Below are 13,600 nucleotides of genomic sequence, written 5' to 3' on the forward strand. Positions count from 1 at the left end.
TGAATGGAGAGCAAAACATACTATTTCCCATTTTTGTTGTTTTTTTTTTCTTTCTTGTGGTTTCTCCCCTTTATTCTGATTCTTCTTTCATAACATGACTAAATATTATATGTTTTAAATGTTGACTATGTATCAAAAAAGAATAATTGAAAATTGAAATAAGTATCATGTTTAATAACATCTGTTTAAATAAAAAACAATGGAGGGAAACACAAATTTAGAGAGTTGGCAGGAGATACAACTACACAAAGTTATCCTGAGAACTTTAAAGAATGAAAATGGAAGTCAACAGCAAAAGAAAACTGGAAAAATCTACAAAGATTTTAAAAAGAAAAACATTTTATCATCGAAACCAATAAATCTACATTTGAATCAAAACATGATATGCCTAGATATGTTTTGGAAGTATACATGGCATCAGAGATGAAAATATGGGGAAATTTGACTAAATTTACATAAATTCATGCAGGAGAAAATGCAATTTTGATATCATCATGGGATAGATTCTCAAGGCATCATTAAATGAGAACATTATAACAGGAGAAGGGGGAAAATCAAAAACTTTATTAATATTGTAAAAATTGACTTAGATGATATCAAGTATGATATATAAGTATACCTCTATGTATACCTTCCTATCTATGTATGATTTTTATGAGAAACATCTACACAATCATCTAGGAATCCCCCATGAAGGCATCAGTTGGGAAAAGGAAACTTTCACAAATGATATCCCACAATACACATGAATTTTACCAGCATGTGATTTACCAAAATCTATAGAAAATATAAAAATCACAAAAATCTCAGAGCAGTTTTAAGCTATTTGAGTTCAAAATTTAAAATTTCATTTAAGTTATTGTCCTAAAAGTTTTGGGACACCCTATATCATCTACTAGGTTTGCTATTTTTTCTAAGTTATAAAAAGGTATTTTATTCAATAGGATATAATACCACCTTAAAGGATCTCTTTGAAAAATCAATATTATTCAAGATACCTTGAAAAATCTGGTGGAAATAAATTTTATTAACAATCTTTTCATTATAAATCTCAAAAAAGGAATTTTTAAAAAGGGAAATATTTGCTCAGTAAAAGCAGTCACCAGTTTCATGGAGGAAGTCCAATATATAGTTCAAGATGAAAAGGGATTCCTTAGGAGATTCTTCACATGTTCCTATAGCCCAATAATAGATTACAAATCTTGAAGCAAAGAATACATGGATTCAAGTTCCATCTCTGACACATACTGGTCTTGTGACTTTAGTCAAATCACTTATTGTTCAGTTGTGTCCAAATCTTCATGACCTCGTTTGGGATTTTCTTAGCAAAGATGCTGAAGTGGTTTGTTATTTTTTGTTTTCCAGCTCATTTTACAGATGAGGAAACTGAGGCAAACAGGGTTAAATGATTTCCCCAAGGTTACAGGGCTAGCAAGTATCTGAATATGAACTCAGAAAATTGAGTCTTCCTGACACCAGGACTGACAGTTATCCACTGTGCCACTTAGCTGCCAGTACTGGGGAAATAAAGATCAAATTAAAACTAGTTCCTTATCCTTAAAAAAAAAAAACAAACTTGTTTTTAAATAAAGGCAATCAGTTCCTGGTTGTTAAGAGCAGCAATGCTTCAAACCACTAATCTGTTAGCTCAGGTTTGATTCTGGAATGAAATGGGTTACTCATAGGTTCAACATAAGAAAAGGTTTGCTCAGTCTTAGCACACAGAGGATATTCAACAAGAATACAATAGCACAATAGTGGGTAGATGTAAATGTAGTCCCTTTAATAGCTATGTAAACATAGCTAGTCAGCCATGGTACTTGAACAGTCTTGGCATGTCTGCCAACTCTGAAAGGAGTTGACTCTGAGACTTTTTATGCTTCTAGATGACCAGAAAATCACAATAATTATCCAGAGGTGACTAGAAAGCTGCTTTATTAGAAATGAAGCTTGAACCTGAGTTCCTTGGCCAAGTCCTAAATACAGCTTTGTCACCTTTAAGGGAAAAATTAGGTGAACTCATATTCTATAAAGTCAGACAACTTAGTTCTATAACATCAATGCACCTTTCTTCTCTTATGCCTAAATTTTAATTAGAAAATTTTTTTTAACAAAACAAATCAACACAGACAGGGCCAGAAAAGATGGCCATTTTACTGATAGTAAACAAAGTAGAGAGTTTAATTGCATTATCTGGTTGCATTATCTGGTGTTTTACAGCAAGGTAATGCTAAAACTTAGATCTTGTGAACTGTATTCAACACTTTCCACTAGAACAGGGAGGGGATCTTAATCTTTTTTTGTGCTATGAAACCCTTTGGCAATTTAGTGGAAAGTACTGGCTTTTTCTCAGAATCTTTTTAAATACATAAAATTCACAGGATTACAAAGGAAACCAATGATACTGAATACAGTTACCAAAAATATTAAGTTTATAAACCATAGATTAAGAACCTCTGCACCAAAGTGCAAGGTCTCCTTGATAAGGTTATGCACCTGCTGAAGAATTTGTAACATTTTGAACTTCCTTAGGTATATGACTGTATTGGGAATCATTAGCTTAGTAGTCAGATAGGAGTGTCTTGAATCAAATGAGGTTTTAGACTATATGCATCTTTCTTAAGGATATTCTGAAGTTTATAAAACCTGTAATAGAATCATAAAATATTAGAGCTGGAAGATTGTATAGAAGTAATTAAATCAGACTTTCAATTATGATAGACATGTGAAAGATCATGGAATAGCCCTGGTGTCGCAAATATACTACAACAAAGATCTGAAAGGGGAAGCAGTTCAAAAAAACAATCAAGAAGAACAACGAAAAACAATAGAAAGTACCTACATTCTGGCCAGGATTGTACAAAAGACAGCTAGAAGCTTGCAGGCATTAGAAGATAACACAGATAGAGGTAAATAGTTTACCTCTTCTTTTACTAGAGTTGCTAAAGAGGAACTAAAACTTGTAAGAATCTGATAGGAAAGAACCAGAGAGGGACAAGAAATCCACAGAAACTCTGGGCTGGGAATCTTATAGGATATAGAAAGAGTTCAGTATTTTTTTGGATATTCCACAGGGTATTAAAACACTGAGATCTTCTGTTCTGGTACGATCAGAGGAAGCTTGAAAGCTATCACACTCTTATTTTGGACAAACTAGGAAGGCCTGAAAACTGTCAGCATTCTGAGTATAGCACTCTAAATGAAGTAGAAGTCAAGCAAGAACTCAAAATAATAAGGTGATGGCCACACAGGGCCTGACCACTCCATCTGAGAATGTAGGAGGGAGCAGAGCTTGTTCTGAGCACAAAGTTCCAAACCAGGAACATGAATAAACAAAAGAAAACATTAAACCCAATGAAGAAATACTAGAAGACTATAATTTCACATTAAGTGAAGTAGAGATTCAGAGAGAAAAAAGTGACTATCATAAGAAATGGTAAGGAAAAAAAAACTAAGCAAGGATAAAAATGAAATTCTAAATGAAATAAAATCTCTGGAGGAAGGAATTAGAAGAAATAGTTTAGAAGAGGTAGTAGTAAATAAACCCTATGCAAATTGCAGCCTTTCTAAAAAAAAAAATAATAGAGCAAATGGAACTCAATTACTCCATGAGAAAATAAGAAATATTAGAGCAAAGTGAAGTTCTATCATTGAAATGATAGAAGAAAATAAAAACTTATCTATTATCAAAAACACCTAACTCAGGAAACAGGACAAGAGAGAATCACAGGGATGCATAAAAACTGAACAAACCAAAAAACCTGGACACCACAGAATCATGAGTGAGAGACTTTTGGTTAAAATGGCATTACACATGGGAATATGTTTAAAAGGACTGCATAAATTTAAACTATATCAGATTGCCTGCTGTCTTTGAGAGCGGGGAGAGACAGGGAGAAAAATTTGCAGCACAAATTCATACAAAAATGAAAGTCAAAACCCTTTTTTTTTGTATTTGGAAAAATAAAATACTATTGAAAAAAGATAGCATTACCAAAAAATCAAGTGTCTGTCAAAACTTTTGTTAAACAGTTTTTGTCATTGTATATTTTCCGCTAGCAATACAATACAGATCTACCTAGGGTGTCTTAAGAGCTCAGTGTTAGGGCTGGATTCTTCCCTGATATAATTGTCTGCTCTGCTTTTTAACTCTGGATGCATGCCTGAAGTGCTTGGTTCTCAGTGGAGATATTTAAATTATATGTTCATTTGGCTCAAGCCCTCATGCCAGATTAGTCAAAAATAACTAAACTCAGTTTGCACAGTAAATTCAGAGCAGTTTCATGACAGGTTTTATTTTGTGTTGGAAAAAAAAAGTAAGATAATCACTCCATAGTTTAAAAAGGATATTTACTTAGCCATAGTAAAAGGGAGATTGACTCCTCTGAATAAAGTTCCTCTTTGCCTCCTGTTGCTTATCAGTGAAGCATTCAAGATTCTCAGAGCATCTTATGACTAGTTTTTACTCAGGTAAATGGGAAGTGATGCCCTGGCCTGAACTTTTAGTTCCACATACAAATCATTTAAATATTAAGTATGGTTTAAATATGTTTGCAAAGAAATATTAGCTTAACTTGATGAGAAAAAAGGGTTAGAATCTTGATATCATCACATCATCACAGACCAAAGGAAGAGTATGCATTGTAATAGGTCAACATTTAAAGTTTATTTTAACAATTAATAAAAGACTATTATAAATAAATTTAGCTTCTATAAGAAATGATAGGGAAAGATGGGGGGATAAAGGATTGTGATAACATAAAGGAATTTCAGAGTTCATGATCATGGAAATGGAATACTTAAAGGTTTGCTCAGGGGTAGTCTTTGTGTAATTTAAGTGGAATAGAGAATAAAGCTTTGTGAAATTTAAATGAAGAGAGGTTACTGAGTGGATGGTGGAAGAGGGAGAGTAAGGAAGTAGGAAGTAGCAATGGGGAATATTCCAACTCCCTGATGATGATGATGATGATGATGATGATGATGATGATGATGATGGGAAAGGACAGATTTTAAGAGGAACTTATACTTTTCCAGCCAACATTGGGAAAGATTCTGTAGGTACTCCATTTCATGGGCACTAAAAACCTGGAAGCTTGAATCATTTTCATTCTTGAATCTTGGAACCTCATGCATGATAAATGCAATTTTTCCTCTTTGGACCTCTGTTACAAGCAATTGATCTTCCACATACCTAGTGGAAACTCCCATGGTTCTGAGCATATAGTAAGTACTCAAAATTTATTTATTAGTTGGTTATGTCCAAAAAGTGCTACTTTTACAAAGGAGTATCCTAATAAATCTAGGTGACAAAATCAGAGGACATTGATTCCAAATTTATTTTCTACTTGTATGTTTTGAGAGAAGTCATGCAATCTTCCTAGACATCAGTTTTCTCCTCTCTGAAATCTCTGAAATGAGAGGCTTGGACTCTAAGACCCCCTCTTATTCTAGAGCTATAATCCTAATCTATTTATTTGGTCTGTGACTTTAAAAGTTTATTGTTTGAGCACTGCAACAATTTAACCAGTGTTAGGGTTTGGTTAAAATGTGAGCCAATAGATTTTAGCCTGGCTCTAAGACTTCTGTCTCTAAGAGATAAAAGTGTATATCTCTAGCCTCAACTATCTTATTCCCCGTGACTAGATATGTTTGAGCAGAGCATGAATGATACCTATAAGGATGTCCCCTAAATCTTAGTGCTGTCAATCTTATTAAAGCACCAAGATTTTTGAAGGACCTTGTATAATGTAAAGGACATTTGGACAGGGGCTAGACCTCTGAAGTCTTTGGAGTCTCTATCAGTCTCAGGTCAGATTCAATGATTCTGTAGTCTCTTCTAGCCCTTCCTTCATTTTGTGACTCACAAATACTTCATCTCTTCCTATGTTGCATTTCAATCTCATACTCTTCCATGAAACTGGAAAGTAAGGCTTTTGAATTTTCCATTTCTGCTGCCTAATGTGAAGTATCAAATTGGGAGGCTGAGGAGAAGGACTATATTATCAGGGAATTGGGTGAGGAAATTTTGAGAAGTTTTATAGCCACTGGATATTGAGCATTGATTAATGTTTCAAGTTATAATGATTTTTATTTGACTTGGAATACTTGAACAATTTATCTCTCATCGCCCTCTATCATACAATCTTAGTTTTAGATGAAGAAAATGTCTTTATACAGAGTAGTGTGAAGTCATCTGGAAGACTACTTGCAATGCAAACATTAGGAAGACAGCTGACTTTGTAGACTTGCCCCAAGTGGGAAGGGAACAAGCATTTATAAGAACCCACAATAGATAGGTACCAATGTTATTTCATTTGATTCTCAAAACAACCCTGGCTGTTAGGTGGCATGATTAACCCCATTTTGCCATAGAAGCAGACAGATTTAAGAGGATTTCTCAGATTCACACAATTGTCTGAGGCAGGATTTGAACTCAGGGCTTCCAAACCCAGTGCTCTATCCAGGGCAAATTGATAAATAGATGAGTTTGCCTTACTTTATATTTTTTCTTAGTAAGGTTAATAATGTTAGAGAGCACTAGAGTTCTAAGCAAAATATTTTAATAGCTATTTTCATTATGGTAGAAGTCAGAGAATCAACAACTTTTATGAGCACTTACCAGATGGGTTGCGAAAATTTTGTGGTTCCTAGAAGCTGTTATTAGCAACATTAGCCAACTGAACATTAGCAATGAGTTGTGGGTTGTATCAACTGGAAGAGCTAAGATTTTTTCCTCCTAAAGTTGGAGTATTTTGTCATTCCCTCTCAACATATTATCACCACTATTGTAAATTGAATTTTAAGTGGTAGGAACAGATTTGCTCTTATTAGCTAATTTTTATCTGGTGTCTATTTCACTATAAGTGAATTTTAAAATACTTATTAAGCACTTTACTACAAACTAGGCACTATGCTAAATGCTAGGGGATATAAAGAAAGGCCTCCATGAACTTCAAAGTAAATGGAAGAGACAATATTCAAAAAACAACGGTAAACATAGAGTGATCATGGGGATTCCTCTCCTATGGAAGTCCTTAGGCTAGACTATTTCTTCATTAGAATCTTTCTTGTTTCTCCCTAAATAAATTGTAGTTGAAAAAGACCTGGGAACTCATCTTGTGCAACAATCTCCTTTTACAGATGAGAAAACTCAGGTCCAGACAGGTCTAGTAATTTGCCTATTGTTACACAACTAATAAAAATAACAACTAATATGTATATGATGTTTAAAGGTTTAAAAAGAAGTGCTTTAGATTATCTCACAATAATTTCTCACAGCCCAGTGAATTAACTTCTATTATCCTCATTTTGAAAATGAGGAAACTGAGACTAAAGCAAGTTAAATGAGGAAAGTGCCCAGGGTTACATCGCTAGTAAGTAGCAGAAGCAGGATTCCAATTCTAACTTTTTTGATTCCAAGGCCAATAGTAACTCCTAAGCTACTTAGCTGACAAGTATTCAGGATTACACCCAGGTCTTCTGAATCGTCTTTGCTTTTAATCATCATGTGGCCATTGTGCCCTTTTGGAGACCACCACCATTTCCCAGCATCATATTCAACAAACATTTACCCACTTTCTAGGTGAGAGTCTGCTGCCGAAGAGAGACATAGGCCCAAACCCTACCCTCAAGGAGCTTCAAACTGCTGTCAGGCAAGGGCCCGAGTAATTGCTTTAGGGTACAAGGTAAAGGAAACTGAGCTGAGGTCTCTGGGTCAGCATGGTTTTTATTTCACCGTGGCATTTTGGAGAAAATTAAGGAGCAAATGGCAGATTCAAATAGGTCGCTCCAGTAGGATAATTTTAGTTGGCTATTTGAATCTGGAAGCCTGTCTGGGCACGTACATGCATAGAGAGATCAGTTACCTTTGGGTACTGAAAGGGAGCAGGTGTCCAAACAAAGTCCTGGTTAGTAAAACTGATTTAGAACAGCATGACTCTCTCGTCCAGCCTTCTGGGATTAGTAGGCATGGGCAGGCACAAGGCAGTCCACTGTGCAGATGGCCTTTGAGGACACCTGTACTTAATTAGCTGTCATGGTCAATGGCTACATTAGGAGCTTACATTTGCTTCCCAGAGTTGGAAAAAATAATAAAATTACCCACTAATATTTAGACAGAGATTTATGGTTATAAGTGCTTTGTAAACAAAATTCCTACACTATTTGAGATTGTTAGCCCTAGTTTTATTCTGTGGATCCATTTTACAGAAAAGGAAATCCAAACTCAAAGAGATCAATCATCAAGCAACAAGCATTTATTAACCACCATATGCATTGAGGTGGGGATACAGATGCAATAAATGCAATTCTTTCTCCTCTAAAGAAGTATTTCTTTAAATTCCTACCCTTGCATTTTTTACTATTTTTTTTTCAAATTAACAAGATTTTATTTTCATTCCCTCCTATCTCCCTTACCCATTTAAAAAAAAGAAAAGAAAAACCTTTGTAACAAATTGCATAGTCAAGTATAAGAAAATCCTGCATTGTTCAGAAAATGTGTTTCATTCTGCATCTCCACTGTATGTTCTCCATCATCTCTCTGTCCCAAGGTGACTTCACCATGGGTCCTCTGGAATCTTGGTTAGTCATTTCCTTGATCAGAGTTCTCTAGCCATCCCTTTGGGATCAGCCAAACTGATCCTTTTTTGAGGTCCCTCATTTGGGATGCTCCATTTCCTATCTCCACGCTTTTGCAATGGCCCTTCAATGTTTTGAATATACTCCCTCCTTACCTCTGACTCAAAATCCTTTTCTTCCTTCAAGACACAGCTCAAGCACCACCTTTTCCAATATGAAGCCTTTCTACGGTCCCTCTCAACTGTCTTGTATTTAATTACTTTGTATTATTTGCATTCGTTCTCTTTATATTTATTCTGCAGATACAGGATATCCCAAAGTCTGAAGGCAATATTTAGCTTTAATAAGAACATCCAGTACTAAATAGAGGCCCCTCAGACTTTTGAGAATAAAGTCCAAATGAAGTTGGAAAGATGGTTTGGGATCTGGTTCTAAAGATCTTTGAGAGACAAAGGAATTTCCATTTTATTCTAGCGGTTATTTATGTTGCTCAGTCCCAAGAGAGGGCCATGAAACTTATACCTTCAATGACATTCAAGGTCCCTTCTAGTTCAAAATACATAATTCGATGATTGGATGATCATTCTTACAAATGAGGAGAGGTTAGAATTTTCCCCCTTTATCAAGGGCCTGAACAGAAGTTCAAACACAGATTTTCTTCCAAGTTATAGAATTATTTGAAATCACTCTGTCAAAGTCACAGAAATACTAAGTGTCAAAGATAGCATGGAATGTCCACACATTAAAAAATGTGCCATCTCTGGGTTCAGAATCTGGGAGGGAGGATTTTCCCTTCTGGTTGATTGCTTCTGTTTCCTTGCTGCTGAGTATAGGATTAATCTTCTATGAGGCTCAATTCACTTACCTATAGATTGGACTAAAGAATATTTAATTCCTATTTCTTGCACAAGAATTGCGTTGTCCACAACATTCTATGTGTTCATGCAAAGTATCCTTTTTAAATTATATATTTTTAAATGCTCTACTAAAGTCTTTCTCCAATGTCTCATCCCATTGTAACCCTGAGTTCTGAAAGGTTTAGAAAATGAAAAGATTTCCAGGAAAAAGTGGTGAAACCTTATGTCTATTAGAGGAGTTCCAATCTAACTTAGTTCAAAGAGCTGTATTATCATATTGGCCATGATGTAGCAGTAAATTTTTCAAATGGAAACTCTCGAAGACCATCTGCTAAGTGACAAAGGAATTGCAATTGATGTCAGTGGAGGGAGTATCCAAACTAAGGAAATTATAGATTCTTGTAGCATAGTGTAAAAACACATATTATAGACAACAAGAAGAATGAAGTTGTTTCCACTGTGTTACACATTCTAAATGGTTTCAGAGAAGAGGTTAGAAATTCTTACTCAAGTCAAGCATCATTAGAAAAAATAAGGCAGAGAACTGAAGTAATTATTGGGAGGCTTCCTTCAAAAGACAAGCTGAACTCTCATTCTTTGCTTTTTTAGGAAGAAACTGGTTTTTAGTATCATGGCAGAATAAGATTCATTTTTTAATCTTTTTATCCTTGGTTCTACTTTGATTAACACAAAGGATTCATTTTTGAGTAATAAGAAGGCATTTAAAGACTCTTTTTTTAATCCTCCCCCAGAAATAGCTTTGTCTAAAAACTTAAGACAAAGGCAATTCAATAGTAAGTAAAATCATCTAATAAAAGGAGCATGTCTTTAGCAGTTAAACACACTCCTGCTTAAAGGTAAACTCAGAAATAAGTTTCCCTCATCAAAAAGGCAAGGAGATTTCAAAGTCTGATCAGCCCACTGATTTGGAAGTAATCCAGTGTTTAGTTGAAAAATAAATCTGAGCAGTTTCCAATTCCCCTCACAGATAGTGAATGCTCTCAATGAACTCCCATTTAAATTGGAAAAATGTTCCAAATTAAATACACTTCTCAACAAATGAATTCATAACCTAAAGAAGAGAATAGAATTTTGTTTTAACAAAAGCTCATTGGAATTAATTATGACCTTGGGTCTAGCAGGGAATACTAAAGCATAGACATAATCTTGTTTATCATCAGTAAGTGTCCCCTCTGGCCAGCTGAAGATAAGTCACCCTCTCTTTTTTTGGTTCTGAGTAATATAATAATTTTTTTAAACAAAATTGGACTTTGGAAAATGCATTTTTCTTTGTGATCCCCACTGAAAAGCCTTCAACAACACATAGAAGGTGTTAGATGAAGGTGCATTACCTTATTCCCAAAATGTTTTAATTTTGCTTTTTCATTTTGCACCACTTTATATTCTTCTGTATTTTGTATGTGTTATATGTCATATGTAAACACATTATACCATCCTACTAGCTTGATTATTGATAGAATGTTATGATGAAAGGAATCAAAACAGAAATTAAATTAGAATAAATATCAGTCAGCTTTAGGTTCCTCATTTGGAAAATGGGGACAATAATATCACCTACTCTGTGAAGGTAAAAAATAACACATTGAAAATATTAGAATGTCAAATGTCTTTTATTATTACTAGTTGGTTCAGATAATTTTTTAACATCTATAAAAAAGGATGTTTATTTTTTCCTACTATTATGATAATGCTGTTATAAAGATTTTGTTTAGAGTTCTTTTTTTTTATCTTTATAATTGTGGTGTCAAATTATATCCCCAATAGCAAGTTTATCAGGTCAAAGTGTGTGTGTGATTATACATATTCACATATATATGTTTTCATTGTTATTGTTCAGTCATTTCAGTCTTGTCTGACTATTTATGACCTCATTTAAGGGTTTCTTGACAAAGATCATTATCTTTGCTATCTCCTTCCAGCTCATTTTACAGATGAGGAAACTGAAACAAACAGGTTTAAGTGACTTGCTCAGGGTCACATAACTAATAAGTATCTGAAGATAGATTTGAACTCAGGTATTCTAATTTCAAGCCTGGTGCTTCTTAGCTTCCATATATAAACACACACACACACACACACACACACACACACACATATATATACACATCTACTAGTGGTAGTAAAGTTTAAAGCCACACTAAGACTTTTGAGACCCCTATATAACTACATATGTATCTATAGCTATATAATCCATTTATAGATGGGTAGGTAGATAGGTAGGTAGATAGGTAGATCAGTTAAGTTTTTGTTTTTGTTTTTTTATATAGTTCCATAATTGTAGAGCTAAAAGGAACTTAGAAGTCATCAAAGCTAGCATTGTCATTATACAAATGAGGAAACCAAGACATAGAGAGCTTAAGTAATTCATCCACATGCTTGTAATTATAATTGACTGAGGCAGAATTGGAATTCAGGCCTCCTTAACTCAAAATTCAGCATATAATTCATTATGCCACTGCTTCATTGGATTTGGGCCATGTCTGTGTATGTGATTGAACATCAGACTCGTAAATGGCCAACCAGCATTCATTGATGGAGTTTCTAATGTGTTTTCAGTGGAGAGTGGGACAGAGACCTCCTTACAGATTTATGTGTAAATTTTTCATCAATTACCAACTGTACATGCACCCGAGTTTTCCATTTTGTAAAAGTACCTTGAAAATACACAAAGCTCTTGATTTTTATCTGACTGAAAACACTTTCACTTTCCTGGAATGTATTTTTTAATGTATACAAAGGCACAGTTAGGATGAAAGAAATCTAAGCTTCATCTCTCAAGGGTCCTTTGATCCCTTCCTTGGATCTTTAATTGCTTTCTATGGGACTAGTGTCATTTCCATTATTGTTTGAATTACCTCTGAAATAAATATTTCTTCCCAAAACAAATGAGGAAACAGAGTTTGGTATAGTTTGAGACTTTAAAATATGGGTTCTTTAAAAAAATCAGAACACAAGATAAAATTATCCATATATATATTTTGAAAAGAAACAAAAAATTAACAGTTCTTAAGGACTCATTTAACAGTTTGATGAAAACAATGGTCCCCTTCTTAGAATAATGATTTTAAATATATGGAATAAAATATATTGACTTAAATAGGAAATGAATCATATTGAAATATAATTATAAAAATATTTTAGACAAGCTCATACCTATTATTACTCTATACATATGGGCAATTAGGTGGTACATTGGACAGAGTGCTGGGTCTGAAGTCAGGAGAGCTCATCTTTCTGAGTTCAAATACAACTCACTAGTAAAATGAGCTAGGAGAAAAGGAAATCACAAAGGGCTGGATATAATTGAAAAATGACTGAACAACAACACAAAAAGAACTTTTCTGATAGGAAATTTGTCACAAAATGTTTCCACCAAGCCATTGATTGAATCTTAGGTAAAAATATTTGTTTCTTTTTGTGACGTCTCCAAATGAAAAAGGAAAGGCAATATGAATTGGAACATTTATCAAAAGCCAGAATCAGCCTTTCTCTCCCTGAGATGATGGTTTGTTGGCCATATGCTTGCTGCTGATGATGGCCAGGTTTGACTCCACTGAGCACAAAGTATGAAGATGAAATTCTTGACTGGAGGAATTCTTATGAGTAGAAAGGATTCTACCAGGATCTCTTAAAGCCCTCCAACTTTCTACAACAGATTTACAGCAGTGCTCCTTTCTTAAAGTCATTTAACCATGAACCTAAGGAGAAAAATACTTTTCTGGCTTTTTTTTCTCCCCAGAAGTAGCTGGTCTATCTCTAAGAGCCTTAGTGAGAAAAGGCTTTTCACTTCTAGTCAGGGATTCTTTCCCTAGAAGCTAAGCTCTTTAGAACACAAAACAAGGGCTTTCTTACCTAACTAGCTAGTATTATCTGGTTTCATTTTTCTTTTGAACTGCAACTGGTTGCCAGGCTTGTGTTTCCACCAAAGACTCCACTCCAGGTAAATTTATAATGGCTAGATTATACCACAACATTATCCATGTAAAGGGTACTCTTCTAAAAGACTGCCAATGGTTCTAGGGTTCAGGGTCCCCAAAATTTCTTAATCCCAAAATTCCTGCCCTTTCTCATGTAGATTAGTGGGTAGAGAAAAAGACAAAGCTAAATCCGGGGCCCCAGGTCCTTATAATTCTCCTGACTAGCCA

The sequence above is a fragment of the Sminthopsis crassicaudata genome, chromosome 6 (assembly GCF_048593235.1).
Source record: "Sminthopsis crassicaudata isolate SCR6 chromosome 6, ASM4859323v1, whole genome shotgun sequence".
Lineage (NCBI taxonomy): Eukaryota > Metazoa > Chordata > Mammalia > Dasyuromorphia > Dasyuridae > Sminthopsis > Sminthopsis crassicaudata.